The sequence below is a fragment of the Tenrec ecaudatus genome, chromosome 2 (genome assembly GCF_050624435.1).
Source record: "Tenrec ecaudatus isolate mTenEca1 chromosome 2, mTenEca1.hap1, whole genome shotgun sequence".
Lineage (NCBI taxonomy): Eukaryota > Metazoa > Chordata > Mammalia > Afrosoricida > Tenrecidae > Tenrec > Tenrec ecaudatus.
In genome coordinates, this window is record NC_134531.1 from 16,433,157 (window position 1) to 16,448,822 (window position 15,666).

Sequence of the window (15,666 nt, forward strand, 5' to 3'; positions counted from 1 at the left end):
CCTTTGTTCTAAGGAGTTTGGACAAAGAACCCTAGGGGTTCTATAGGGTCAAAAGGCCTTTCTGGTTGGATACAGTAGTATTACACATATAAAAAAGTTTTCATAGTATTTCATATTTTCATGTGATCCTACAACTAATGTTGTAAATATAAAACTTACTTATTTACTGTATTATGGCTACTGAAAATATACCCCCCAAAACATACACTAACTCAAAAAATTTTATATAGACACTTGATGCCACTGATTAATATTTTCTCTTTCTGTAATCATCCTCAACCTTGTTTTCTGAGTTGCTTGTTTCCCGTTGCTATAAAGTCAATGACCCCAAACTTCTCCTGGACCTTTTGGGTTGCTGTTCTCAATTTGAGCAGTTACTGGCAGTTCGTGAAGGAGGCATAATATTCAAGGCATACATTGTTTACTTAATATGTACACTGCTCGCTATAAAGAAGACTTCAGGTTGACTTTCTCAAGATGATGTCATGGCAATTGTTCAGGGAATTAATCAACCCTAACGGTCCTAGAAAATCTGAATTTCAAAAGAATTTGGAATTCGGTCCTGCATTTTCTTCTTTTTGATCAGTCGATAATTTTATAGTCATGTTGATCAAAATGTTCAGTGGTGGTAATCCACCACTAATCGATTCTATGGCTGTATGCAAAACTGTTTGTTTGTGGGAAGAATTAGACATGCAGTCCATTTCCTCCTCCTGTCTCTATGCTGCCCCAGGAGAATAGAGACTAATTGTTTAATTGTACCTTTAATTGTCAATTACTCTCTGTGTGTGTGTGTATTAGAGCTTAAGATTCCTTTCTTTGTACCAAAGTCACTGGAGCAAAAATCCCACCCCCATTCACACAAATGGGGGGCAGACTACCTAGGACAGAAACTTGTCTGTACAGGGCTCTGTACATGGGAAGTCTGACAAAGGTAACAGTAAAACCCACAGACCTTCTTCTTCAAACAAGCAGGAAAGACAGGGGCAGAAGACTTATTCAAATGCCCTCATCTTTCCTTGCGGCGTGTGGTCTCCTCCTCCTCTTCTTCTGCTTCCTCAGAAGCCACCTCGCGCCTTCTAAAGCCTCCTAACCTCTGCTGCCGAATCCAACTCTGCCTCCTCCACTCTTGCCACCTGGATCTCAAAACCCTCTTCTGCTGCCACCTTATCCCCAGAAGCCACCTTCACCTTTGGGCTTGGCAAGTTCAGGGTGATTGTTGCCACTGAGTTCACAGTTCCCCACGGTCTTCTTGGCTGCTTTAGCATCCTCCCCACTGGTCTAAAGCCGAACCATTCAGAAGAGCAGTTTCCTGGTCGGTGACTGTCCTGACCCTAAAGAGCCATCAAACAATTCCTTCAAGGTCTCCTCGGTGGGTTGTGCAGACAGACCTTTGACAAACAGGACTTTGGACCGCTGGCTCCATGTGTTAGCTGATCCTCTGGCTCCTTGCAACTCCAAACAGACTGTCCTCGATTTCTTTTTTATTGCAAGAACTCACAGCTTCGTTGGTATCGTCAAATGAAGTAAGTTCTAAGATTCTGGCTCTGGGTCCCCTGCAGGCTCTGGGTACCCCTTGATAGCAGGTGCCTTCTCCCACACCTTCCGCACTCTTCCTTCTGCTGCACTGGAGGAGAGGTTGCCTGAAAAGAGAGGTGTTGATTCATGGCTCCAAATGTGAGTCTTTCCCACCTCCAGGGTCCTGATATGGACCCTTCTCCCCAATGTAGTCCAGGGATATGGACTGACCATCGAACTCTGACCCCTGCTTTTCTTCCAAGGCTTTCTCCCCATCAGCTTCTGTTTTAAACTCGAGATATGCTCTCTTTACTCTTCCCGTCTTTTCTCATTAAACCAATCTCCAGGGCACAAAGACTTCTTTCAATTCATCCTGAGTGACTTTGTAAGGTAAACTTTTGCCCCAAAGTATCTTGGCATATCGATCTTTCTCATTAGTCTCTCTAGTTTTATCTCCTTGCCCCAAACTTTTAAGCCAGTGAGTCCCAAGGTATTTTCCAGGTCATCAGGAGATGCAAAATCCACAAAGCAAAACTTCCTCATTCTACCAATTCTGATGTTTTTAGCAAAAACAAACAAACAAACAAAAAAAAAACAACACAAAAGAGAAAATGTCACTGAGAGCAGTTTTCAATCCAGGAGCAGATTTATTGCGTTTTGGTTTCCAAAGACGGAATTGATCGCTGTAGGTGGTTCTATGGTTTCTACTTCCTCTTTCTTGCCTTAGGGAGCAGCTTTCTGCTTGGCCATTTTCTTCTTCCATTTTCCAGGTACTTCTTTCACTTGTCTTTCCTCTTCTTCCTCCCCCTTCTCCTCATCATCCTCCTCCTCATCATCATCCTTACTCTCAAGTGCACTCTGGGCTTTCACTGGGACTTCTTGGCTTGAGCTATATGCCTTTGACTGGTGTGACCTCCATAGCCTCTTCATCATTATCATCCTCATCTTCCTCCTCCTCATCTTCTGAGGCAGGGGCAGGGCTGAGGTCATCATGGCACACTCTGCTCATGCTTGTCCTCATCCTCTTCACTGCCATCTTCACCCTTCTCATCACTCTTATTCCATTCGATATCCTTGCGTCCTTCACCCGCTTAGCTGGTAAGACAGCTTACTGCTTCCTGCAGGTGGCCACCCTGGCTTTGCCCAGGGTGGTGTCTTTCTTTCTAGGTATTGCTACTGCTGTGGTTGGTGTCACTGTCTTCTTGGCTGGTGTGGCCGCCACTGTTGTGCCTGGAGAGAGACCTCCTTTCTTGTTGTTGGAGAAAGCCTCATCAACTTTGATGGCACTGTGGCATTCTTTTTGTCTTTTTTCTGAGTAATGATAACCTCATCCCCCCCCCCCCCCCACTGCCTTCTTCATCTTCTAACATGTTCTCATCCTGACTTCTACCTCCTTGGGAGGAGCAGCCACTTCTTGGGATCACCTGGACTTCTATGGGTCTTGGTGAGCTTCACCATGTTGGTGGCTTGGGATGATGGAGGGTGTGCAGGGAGAATGGCCCAGGTGAATCTACAGGAATTCAAGCGACATGAATGGCAGCCACAGTGCTATAAAATAAATTTTAAAAATATGTGTATTTTTGATAAAATTTTACTATCTATTGAGGTTTCTCATTTTCTGCATGAATTGTCAGTGATATTAGTTACATTTTTCATAATGGATCGACATCCTTTTTCATTGCGTTTTGTATCTTCTATTTCCTATAGCCTAGTTTCTCTGCCCAGTCTCTTCTCAAATTTGTTTTAAACAATCAATTGTTGACTCGAGGCTTATACACAGTGCACAGGCTGGTGTATATGATATGGTAATGAGTCAGAACAGACTTGGTGATGCCTAACAAGCAAAAATAATAAAAAGGAAACTGCCTCCCCCCTTCATCAGCCTGGAAGTGATAAGTGATTTCAGTTCTGGTTCAACTGGTTTGAAAATATTCCAAATATAAATGGATAATAAAAGGAAAGCAACTGGCTATCAAATATTACAAGGGGCAGTTAGATGAATAATTAAAAAAACACCCTCACTGCTATCACATTGATTTCCAACCCGTGATGATCCTATAGGACAGCTTAGTAACCCACTGCCCTGTGGGTTTCTGAGACAGTAACTCTTTATGGGACCAGAAAGTCTTGTCTTTCTCCTGCAAAGTGGCCAGTGATTTCAAACTGCTGACCTAGTTGTTAGCAGCCTAATGCATGACCTCTACCCTACCAAGGGTAATGATTATTTTACCAACTTGTTATGAAAATTTGCAAAAGAGATACTATTTTTGAGAATAGGAAACAAAGGGACAAGTAGTATGAACAATTGATTCATTTTATGTGTAAGTACTGCATTATCACATAAGGTAATAATACAGTTAATCAACTAAAGACATTCCTATTGAATATAGATTTCCTGGTTCAAATCAGGTAGAGTATGAGTATCTCCATGCAGGTGGATTTTTTACTATTAGCTCCTTATCTTTTCAAGGCCAGTAATGGATTCTTATTGGAAATCCTTTAAGTTGGTGGGAATTGAACCGAATATCTCATCATGGAAAGTGATGAAATCAATTCAGCTATAGAAAATAATCTCATTGAATATTGCTAACAATCTCTTGAGTTTCCCTTTCCAATCCAAAAATATTTCATAAATCTTGTGCTGAAACAACAGTTGATTAATTTATATACTTCTCAGCAAAATAGATTGAGTTTCTAATATGGACAAGGTACTTTATTGAATGTTGATTAGTAACTTTGTTTAGAAATCTGCTCACACCAAAAAAACAAAAAAAACAAAAACACAATCAGTATAGTTCCTGTAAAATTAATCCTGACTCTGAAAGTTCAAAGTATTTTGGAGTCTGATCTCAACCTTATTTTTGGTAAACTTGTCTCTTGCTATTGTAGATAGATATAAGTAATTCTTCTTTCTTAACAAATGCCTTCCCAAGTATTTGTCTTGACTCAGTCTTTTCTCTCCAGTCCAGTTTTCCAGCATTTTATCCCCCCAATGATCCATCCAATCCCACTTTCTGCAACCAGGCTTTTTCTGAATCTCCAATGTCTGTCATCTCTCTCTTCCTCAGCCCCAGTGATTTTCCTTCATATGAACTGCAGTCAAATTTTATTTATCGAGCTTCTGTGATGTTTCCTGGTTTCTAAGTAACAGACAACCTCCTTGGGCAATCCATCACGTAACAAGTGGGTCTTGGGGTACAATTTTATCTCTTAATTTTAAAAGATTATGTTTAATGGTCAGATTAATAAGTAACAGGGAAGCTACAACATAGTGTCATAGAAGCAGTATCACACCAATGAAAAGAGGTTTCAGAGACTGAAACATGAATTGCTAACACAAGGTTGCCTGTTCTAATCCACTGACTGTTCTTTGTGAAAATGATGAAGCTGTGTACTCCTATATTCTTGGACACCCAAAAGGGAAGCTTTATCCTGTACTACAGGTTTGCTGTGAGTTTATATCAAATAAATGGCAGTGAGTTAAGTTGTTGTTTTAAGTTTTTAAGCCTGATAAATGGAATGTCCAAGGAATCAGGTTGGAGCAACAGGTGTGGAGACGGAAGAGGAGCTGTGTGCCATAAAACAAAATCTGGGTGATTCTCCTGGCTCTCTGAGGGTAAGTTAAAAAAGAACTGGGACAAAAATCATAAAACCTTTACTAAACAAATTATAAAAATGCAAAACTATTGTTTCTCAATATGTTCTCAACCAATATCTATACACTTCTGAAGGAAATGTTTCCAGCGTTTATCCTTCCATGCATAATTCTGTCCTCTTTGATTTACATCCCCTGTGGACTCAGCTCATGTTCCTATGGAAGGTTCTTTGAGTTTTGAAGTTGGGTGGGTCAAGAGTAGGGCTGTTGGGTAGATAAGGTGAGGTTTCACCCTGAAATTCTTATAGGGCAAGTCTTGCTATCTTCAAAGGAAAAGGAAGTACATTGTTGTGGGGAAGGGGGAGGGTGAATAAATATTTTTAAGACAATTTTCCTAGTTTTTCCTCACCAATGCAGTTTGAAATTTTCTTAAAATTCTACTTATGGGACCTGTTCGAACACTTTTTGTTTGGAATAAATCCACACCTATATATATGAACTGGAGACCTATAGCAATATTTTTTACTTACCTTCATACATTATGGTGCTACCACTAAAATTTTTTTCAATAACAACAACAACAAAACCCTCATTGCTATCAAATCAACTCTCACTCAGAGAAGTCCTAGAGGAGGGCATAGAATTGTTCTTGTAGTTTCTAAGACAGTGACTCTTTCCTGGAGCAGAAAGCGTCATTCTTCTCTCTTGGAGCAGCTGGTGGTTTCAAACTGCTGACCTTGCCAACCAGTGACCTTGTCGACCAAGTCAATGTGTACACACCATGCCACCAAGACCGCTAAAACTCTTCTTTCCTACCTTGTAAACTCCTTAGGGATACACTTCTTAACTGGTGGATCTTTGGTTTTCAACCCTGTTGCAATCAGGTTTAACCATTATTTCTTTAAATAAGGCATCAGAACCTGCTTGAATATTCATGGACTGAAATGTGCTATAAAATTTAAAAGAACTTCCCAAAGCTAAATTTTAAAGTTGTACTGAAATCAAACAAAATGAGTTGTACAAATGAGGCCAAGATTCAATCATTATTCCATCACATTCTCCAGGAAGAGTCTTTGTTTCTGTGATGAAGAGGCACAATCTCAATCTTCAGAATCAATTAAAACATGCAAGAAGTCAAATCATTTTATTTTATTTCTTTAGTTCTGAATTCTAAATTGATAGATTCTCCCCAACCCCCGATGTTATAGAAAACATATTCCTATCACTCTTCAAAGGACCACATTTAGGAATGAAATGTAAAATGATATTTTGCAAAGTTCCGCTAGATAGAAAATGTTGTCCATAGTTTTGCTTTGAACTGCCATGGAATCTGTCTCCTAGGAACCCCATTCACCAGGGACACCATGAAAGACCCACAGCAGCCAACTGTAAAGTAAGTGAAAGATACAGCCATCAATAATTCATGTTATCAAGCCTATTGGCTGCAGAACCCTGCAGAAAGATAGAACAATATCTATAATAAGTATATAGAGTAAACTAGTGTACCATAAATAGATATGTATATATGTATATGTAATTACACACACATCGGAGCCCTGGTGGAGCAGTCATTATGGACTGGGCTGCAAATGGCAAGGTAAGCATTTCAGAACCACCAGCTGTTCTTTGGGGCAAGACTGGGCTTTCTACTCCTGCAAACAGGCACAGTCTCAGCAGCTCTCAGGGGCGGTTCTCCCCAGTCCTGCAGGGTCATGATGAGTCATCATTGCCGTAATGGCAGCGAAGTATATGTATCTACATAGGTATAATCATATGTATATCTATATATTGCTTAAGGTCTCTTTGGGTAATGGATTGTGTATTCATTGATGGGCCATGGGACCCAGGTGTCTGAGCACAAGATAAAAGACCACAGATCCTTCTCTTGATGTCTGGTCCCCACTTTTGCCTAGTGGCCATGCATGACTGGGAGGTCACCTAGTCTGTAACATGGTAGACTCAGGCGCAAGCTCCCGACCCCAGCCCTGCTCAGTTCTCAAGACTTGACCTTATATTTCACCAAATGTGATATTATAGAACACCAGTAGGGATGTATGTTCCCCAATCCTGGTTCGTGTGGGCCCCCTTGACCCATTTCCCCTCCCATCTTAGGAAGTTTATCACTGGTGAATTAACCTTTCAGCTGGATTGGGAAAGATGGAATCAACAGATAGGTGTAAGCTGGAAAACCAGCCACTTAAGATGTCTAAAGAGGGAGCTATCTACCCTAAGGCCAGGCCACATAGCTTTCCACAGATCAACATAACTTGGAACTGCGTGGCTTTCGAACAGCGGTCTTTACACAATGTCGAAATCACCCCGCACCGATGTCACAGAATCGATTCTGGATGGTGAGCAACCTTACTGGCGTAGTGAGAAAGACGATGCGAGCTCAGTGGTTTGAAGCTACTAGCTGCTTCAGGAAGGAAAGATGACACTTCTACTCGTGTAGAGATTCACAGTCTTAGAAACCTACAGGCAAATTCTACTCTGTTTTACAGAGTTGCTATGGGGGTCAATTTTATAGAATTGTCTTGGTGTCGGTGAGATTTTTAAAAAATTATGAATTGTGTTAGTCTGGGTACATTAGAAAAACAAATCCACAGAAACTCATATGTATAAGAGAGTTTTACATAAAGGCTAAGTGCACATCAAGAAAACAGCCAAACCCAGTGCTGCCCAGGTCCACAAGTGCAATATTAGCCCATATGTCTGACACCGATTCTCAAAGTCCTCCTCCAATTCGCAAAACACATGCAATAATGCCAACTGCAGGAGGAAAGCTGAGTCAGTGAATGTGTAAGCATCTCAGTGCTGGCAGGAGTCTCCATATGGCTGCTCCAGCACCCAGGGCTGTATTGGGATAGGTCCATGTGGCTTCTCCTCAGGGATGCCTTGCAGGAAGTGAGCCTTGCCAGCTGAAACAGGGAACTGCTGAAGCAGCTGCACCCTGGTCCGACCATCATAAAGCAAGAGACCTGTGAACTAGAAAGGTTTGGCTCACCAAGCCATTTATCCCTCTGCCCTTCAATTAACCTCACATGTGTTTATTGGCCAGTTTGGCACAATAAACTAATTACCTCATAAATGGTAAGTGATTTGTATTTGTGTGTGTATCTATCTATATTTCCAAATAAAACATATATCTGTATCTATTTATCTTGATCTATCTGTATCTACCTTTCTATCAATCTAACTTTGCATACATCTACCTATGTTGTCTTTTACTAAGAACCGATCTCTCCTGATGTTGTTGTTGTGAGGTTCCATCCAGTGTGTTCTGATGCAAGAGTAACCCTATGAACAGCAAAACGAAACACTGCTCAGGCCTGCCCATCATCACAATTGTCCCCATGCTTGAGCCCATCTTGTAGCCAGAGTGTCAGTCCATCTCCTTGAGGACCAGCCTCTCTTTTGTTGTTCCTTTGCTCTGGCAAGCATGATGTGCTTCCCCAGTGACTGATCTCTGCTGATAACATGTCCTAACTATGTGCAATAAGTCACAAAACTCTCCTCTCTAAGGAACGTTCCTGTCGTACTTCTTCCCAGACAGATTTGCTGCTTCTTTTGGCAGTCCCTGGAACTGTCAGTATTCTTGACTCCCATAGAGTCCTCTTTAGTCTTTCTCACCCATGTGCAACTTTCATAGGTCCGTACGAGACCACGGAGAATACCATGGCTGGGGTCACGCACCCTCTCCAGTCTTAGAAACTCTCTGCATTGTTGCTGTGAGTCGAAGAAAGCAGATGCGATGAAGCATAATGCACTTCCCTCCTCAATGGAATCGCATGAAAACTTTTTAATGAATGAAGACACCCTATTTTAGATTGTGTGATCAAATAGATGGAGAATTTAAAGAGCTGAAAATAATTACCTACGATGAAAAGTAAATACAAATGGAAACGCACTGTCGTGGCGTCAGTTCTGACAGTGTCCTGTGCGTAACTCTCTGCTGACCTGCAAAAGCCTGCTAAGATGAAGACAAATGAGCAACGGGAGGAAGAAGAAGTAACGACTGACTATACCAAAATGAGTCCTGTGGGAATTATTTTCGTTTTTAACATTTTATTAGGAGCTCTTACATTGTATCATTACAATCCATAGTTCCACTAGATCCAGCATAGTTGTAAAATTGCTACCATTATCATTTTCAATACATTTTATTTCTTCTTGAACTTCTTGATATCAGCTCCCATTTATCCCCTCCCTCCCCAACCTGCACCCTCCTGAACCCTTAATATATTATAGATTATTATTACTGATTTTTGCCATAATTTACACCATGGAATGTATTCATTTACCTAAACTTTGAATGATGTTTTCCCTAAAAAGAGGTTATGCAGTCATTGTTGCTATAGGTTCTCTCTCCCCAGTCACTCTCTTTCCATTCCCTCAGAGAATCATTACCCCCATGACTGTTTCTGAGGGATTATTTTATCTTGGATTTCACTTATCAAATTACCTTATTTGTGCCAACATCCCTGTCCAGCAAGATTAGTGAGGTAAAACTAATGCCATAATAGCTAAAGAACTAGAGGATAGTTATGTGTCTCATCGGTGCTCTGCTGCTCCCTGCATATATAGCCCCTTCTGAGTGGCTCTTCTGTGACGGACTGCCTAATTATCTTACAGGTGGGCCTTGCTCTCCACTTTGTCTGTGCTCCTCAATATTAATGCTATAGCTTGTTTTAAAACTTCTGATACCTCTTCTCATCCACACCTCATGATCACACAGGCTAGCATGCTTCTTCCATGTGGGATTTATTGCTTTCTACTAGAAGGCCGTTTTTTCTTAACTTTAGGCCTTCAAGACTCCAGACATTATGTCTTTTAATAGCCAGGCACCATCAGCGTTTTCATCACAATTGCTTATGCACCCATTTTGTCTTTGGCAATCAAGTCAAGAAGGTGAGTATCATACATTGCCACATTAATAGGACAAACTGTTCTTATATTGAGGTAGAATCTAAGTAGAGACCGATAGTCCATCTACTTCCTTATTGTATGTACATACATACACATACATAGATAACTACATCCATCATTTTATAATTAAAAATATACACATCTACATGTCTACATAAAATTTTTACTTCCTTGTTTGCTCTATTTTTTCTTTACTCCTGCCTGTGGGGAGGATTTAACATTATTTTTATGCCTTAAGAGTACTCAGGAAAAGAAAATAATCTCTCAGATTTTATTAGGCCACAGGAAGGGGAAATATGAAATAAACCTTTGAAGATGATTACCAGATCCTATGGACACTTATGGAAGGCCTGAGTGGTTTCTCCCTAAGGATCCCCACCATAGGACATTTGCCATGCTGAAGGACAATTGTTAATGAGCTGTTTCAACAAGTTGCAATAAATATCAATTGACGGCCGAATCTGACCATTTGTGGCTTCTGAAAGGACACATGTAGGGATCAAATGTCTGTGGACATCCTTCTTTATCAAAATGTCTTAGTCTCAGACAGGATGAGAAGGTGCCCCATCCTCTTGGTGCTGCTTCTGTGTCTCTGTGCCACAGTGCATGATGCATCTGGTCTTGGCTGTCTCCACTTCTTCAGACAGCAAATATGCTCTAACATGACCCTGAAGATTTCCCTTTCCTGCTCCTGCTTCAAAGATGATTCTTCATTACAGCCAGGGAAGTGGTAAGGAAAACGGTTCAATCCCTTCTATTACTGTTAATATGAGTATTTGCATTGTCCCACCCAATTACTTGGAGAGAGTTATAGGGATTTGAGTAGAAGAGACATATTAAGAAATTTCACTCTTCCCCTCTAGGGAAATTATTGGGAGGACTAAAGTTAATCCTTTAAGTATGAAAGAGTCAGTGGCTTTTTTTTCACTATTAACCCTTCCCCTAAAAAAAAATCTCAAACTGACTGCAATCAAGTCAATTCCAATTAAAGCAACCCTATAAGAAAGGCTAGAACTGCCCCTGTGGGCTTCCAATGCTGTAGCTCCTTACAGTTGTAGAAAGCCTCATCTGTCTCCTGCAGAACGGGGACCGGTGGCTTCAAACTGCTGGCCTCGCAGTTATCCACCCAATACATAACCATGCCACTAGGATTATTGTCCTTTATTTTGTGATATACTGCGATGTCTAGCCTTTACACTGGTGGTTAAAATTCCATTTGTCAGTGAGTTATCTGTCAACACTATGAGGCAGGATTCAAGTGAGTTACATTTGGAGTCTGCACTTCACTAGAGGGTGTCATTCAAGTCACTACCCTTCGTTTCCTTGGACCTGAGGTCTGTAGAGCAGCCATCATTTTTGACGTCTCTGGTAAAATAAACTAACCTCTGTTTTTCAGCTGTTCTCTTAATAGTAAACTGCCATCTGCCTGCTTAATGGAGAAACACCAGAGGCTGAGTTATGGAATGAGATGAAAGTAGACTCAGCCTGCCTCAGATCACCTTGTCCTCTAATCTAACCTTTTGACATCAGAAGACCAAAGCCAAATCTCCATCAAAACTCTGGACACAGCTACGATGCCCGCCATCTAGGCTACCCAGCTTTTTGTGAGCTGACTCAGTAGACGGGTGCTGAGTCATGTAGTGACAAAGACAATCAGCGGGCGGTTACCCTAAGGAAACTAATAGCCCACGACGTGGGTTGCCATTTTGATTTACACTGGGCAAGCAACTTTGCTGATGTTTGCTCTCTTCCTGTGTATCTTGCTTATGGATCACCTCCACCTGACTTCTTGGGGCTTAAACTGACGGTCCATTGCCTCACCTGAACTTCTGCAGCCTTGGGAGTCAAATGCCCAACTAAGTGTGAATGAGTATCATACTCCAGATGGAAGTCTGAATTTTGGATTTGCACTTTTTCAGCCTCCAGCACCATGTAAGCAATGTCCTTGATGGTTTGTGAATTCTGTGACCTTCAGAACCCCCACAAGAGAAGGATAAAGCTGAGAGGACCAGTGGTGGTCGCTGTCAGAAAAAAAAATGGAGTGGTATGATACTTTGGACACATTGGACATTTGAGAGATTTTTAACTCCCATCTCTTTGGGTTCAGTCTTGTATGACTCTTTCTAAATGAAATCATTTTGTTGAAACTGTACCAGGTATCACCTTATTCGGCTTCTGGTTTGTATCATTTTTGCTATAATAAAGTGATAAATTCTTGAGTGTAGTGTTTTTGGAGTTATGTGAATCCTGAAGGCACACTATGAAATCCAAAGCAGGCTTTTTAAAGGGGGTGGGGGGTGGAGGTGGACACCCTGAGCTTAGAGCAGGTATCCTGAGAGGGTAGAAGGAACCCATTACGTTTTAGCCATCAGAGCATAAGAGAATGTGTCATTGGGCCCTAAGCTTGGGCCTAGTATTAGGAAGTCTTCTTGGGAAGACATCAGGAGCATCTTCACATTATTATAAAGGGGTGATTCGGACTCGTAGCTGTCTGGGTGACCTAATGATTACTAATTGGAAAGCTAATCAAAATGCCCACAGTTTGAAACAGCCCCTCAACCCCCAACCTCCCAGTAGAAAGAAGAGGTTTTCTACTCTCATAAAGTAATACATTCTCAGAACTACTCAGGGTCAGATCTATCCTGTCCTAGAGTGTTGTTATAAGTTGATTCAGGAGTGCAATCTCCTTTAGTTTTTGACATCTGACCATGCTATTTAAATACGTCGGATTTAATGGAAATAGATATAAAATTCTGGGCATGAACATATTGCAAAAACCAACCCAAATTTTACCTTCTGTATGTATATTTGTTAATGAGTTTTAAAGTTAATCATGCAGACAGAATTGAAAAGGTCATATGCAAGGTCTCTCGTCATTAGAATCAGTGGGAATATGTGGAAGAACTGCACCTGCTATGACGAACAGCATTAAATTGAATTAATATTGAATTATAACGAGGTGTGCAGCAGCTACTGTTGAGAAGTAAAAGAGCTTGCCCAAGTAAAACAAGCTACTTGCATAAGCAAGAACTAAGTCTAAACTTTCTTTGACCACCCAAAGCTTCAGCTTTGTGTCAATTAAATAAGCCTTTTGTGATCCTGTTTGTATGATTAACTTTTAAACTTATGAAAAATAGGCATCTCAAAGGTAATGTTGATTTTGAAAAGTATTGTTAATCCCCAGGGTTTTCTATCTAGTGTCATTAAAATTTGATGAATTTGAACAGCACACCATTATTACCAAGAGAGAGGTTCATTCAATTTTTTTCTCAATGCAGGTATTACACTAAGACACTTTTTTTAGTAAATTATAAATCAGCTTGATTTAACTATAGAGACTAGGTGTTGGCATGACGAAGCATATTGCTGCTCAGTAAAATTTCACTTGTTCAAACCCAACAGATGCTCCCCAAAGAGAGTGGCGATGGTCTACTTGTCCTGGACGATAGCCTTCACATCCCTGGGGAGCAGTTCTGGTCTCTCCTACAAGTTTGCTGTGAGCTGGTATCAGCTCCAAAGTCATGGGTTTGGTTTGTATTTTGATTTATTTATTTCTATTTAATTACATTTAAGCCCATGATTTTAGTAATATAATAATATTTAATATGAATTCACCTATAGATGATATTTTTCTGTGTCCTAGTGAGAGAGCATGCTAACTATGAGTTTAAATAGGCCCATTTTCGACTTGGGTGTGGAATGTCCATTTGTTTTTAAGCTGTGTGTCCTACATAGTTATGACTATGAATGATTTTCTTTTAAAGAATCTCAAAATTAATTATTACATTTTACCTGATCTTCTTTTTTATTGCTGTGACAATTGCAATAAGGATCAGAAAGAGAAAAGAATGAATGTCGAAAAACTACAAAGGAGCAGCGTCCCATTGGGGAAATGATTCTGCTCATCAGTCTGCCGACATGCATGAAGACCAGATTTGCAGACATCCCCTAGTGGGTTGAACGAAGGTCTGGCACAGGCTGGGAGCATGGTTTCAGGGTCCAAGTAGGCCTGGGCTGAGATGGATCCTGATCTCGAGAGTCTACAGGCCATTAGCCTCTGATATAGCTGATAAGAATGGCTATCCAAGTGTGTGTGTGGTGTCTGTGAGTTAATAACTATAACTTTCCAATGACTAAAATGCGGAGCCCTGGTGGCACGGTTGGAGGAGCTCTGGTGGCATAGTGGTTACAGGTTGGGCTGCTATCCACAAGGTCAGCAGTTCAAAATCACCAGCTACTCTGAGAGAGAAATCTGAGGCCTTCTGTTCCCATAAAGATCCATAGTCTCAGAAATGCACTTAGAGCCCATCTACCCTATTCTATAGGATCACGATGAGGGGCATCAACTTACTGGCAGTGAATGTGGTTTTATTCTCTGGTGGCACTATCAACACTGCTCACTTCAAGAGGGTTGGTTCAAACCCACAAGCTGGTCCAGAGAGAAAGCAACTGCTCTGTGGCTCCTGTAACCATGACAGCATTGGAAGCCCACATAAGGTCAGGTCTCTGTGCACTGGAATTGGGTTTTAAAAATATAGCCTTTGGGGGGTGGGGTGGTATGTGATTACTGATCATAAACAATCTCAACAGAGTTATTCATGCCGGTTTATAAAAAAATTAAACAAAACAAAACACGTTAACTCTATAGAGATAGTCAACTGGATTAATGGTTCCTTGGAGGTATGGTAGGAGAGTTTGGGAGGAAATGGGGTCTTAAAAGGATGAGGACAAGAATGAATAGAATGCTCTAAAACTGAAAAGAACACACACACACACACACAATCCAAATTTGTTGTCTTCAAGCCCATAGCAACACATAGTAACTATGGCTCCGGAATCATAGCAACATCATGGGGCCGAGTAGAACTGCCCCAGAGGCCTTGAGACAGTGCTCTTACACCCACCTTTCTTCCATGAGAAACTGGTTGAAGTCCCACGGTTGCCATTTTAGTTAGCAAGCAAGTGCGTAACCCGCAGCGCTGCCAGACACCTATGCGAGGCGCATCTTTAAGCATATTTTAAATGAGTTCATGGATCGATGTACCAGTACTTTTGGGCTATAAAAAATCGTGTTTTATGAGAAAGTGATAAACGAGTAGGTCTTGAATCTGTCTTGAAATATATCCTTCATTTGTCCTAACCGTTGCATTCTGAGTGGCTTTACAACGGAAGGTATACTTTCTCTTTCTCTCAAGCACCTTTTTTTCTGATCTTCACCCGGGCAGGGCTGTGGACACAGGTGAGCGCATGCACACACGAGATAGGCGCATTGCGCGTTGTGTGCGTGTGTGAGAGAGTACAGGTATTGGACTCAGCTAATTGATAATCACCCCAGACGCTCGACTCTGCACCATTCCTGAATGGGACGGATCACATTAAGTTGAAAGCATGATGGAGATGGACAGAGAGTCCAGCTGAGCCTCACTGCCTTTGTTTAGCTTAATAGGTCAGGTTCGCATGCGGCAGATGTTGGGTTTCTAAATCAATAATCCTGTCGACGGTATCCAGCAGCCGCATCTATTAGATGAGGTAATTTGGCATTTGATTGGCATCTTGGGGGTGGGGGTGGGGTGGGAGCAAACGAATCCCGTTTGCAGTGTAAAATAGCTATCATCATGAAAATAAAT

At 41.2% G+C, this 15,666-nt stretch overlaps 1 pseudogene; it reads right to left on the reverse strand.

The window, feature by feature from the left end:
- Window positions 1-995: 995 nt before the first annotated feature.
- On the reverse strand, window positions 996-11,624 carry LOC142439764 (nucleolin-like; annotated as a pseudogene).
- Between the last annotated feature and the right edge of the window lie 4,042 nt (window positions 11,625-15,666).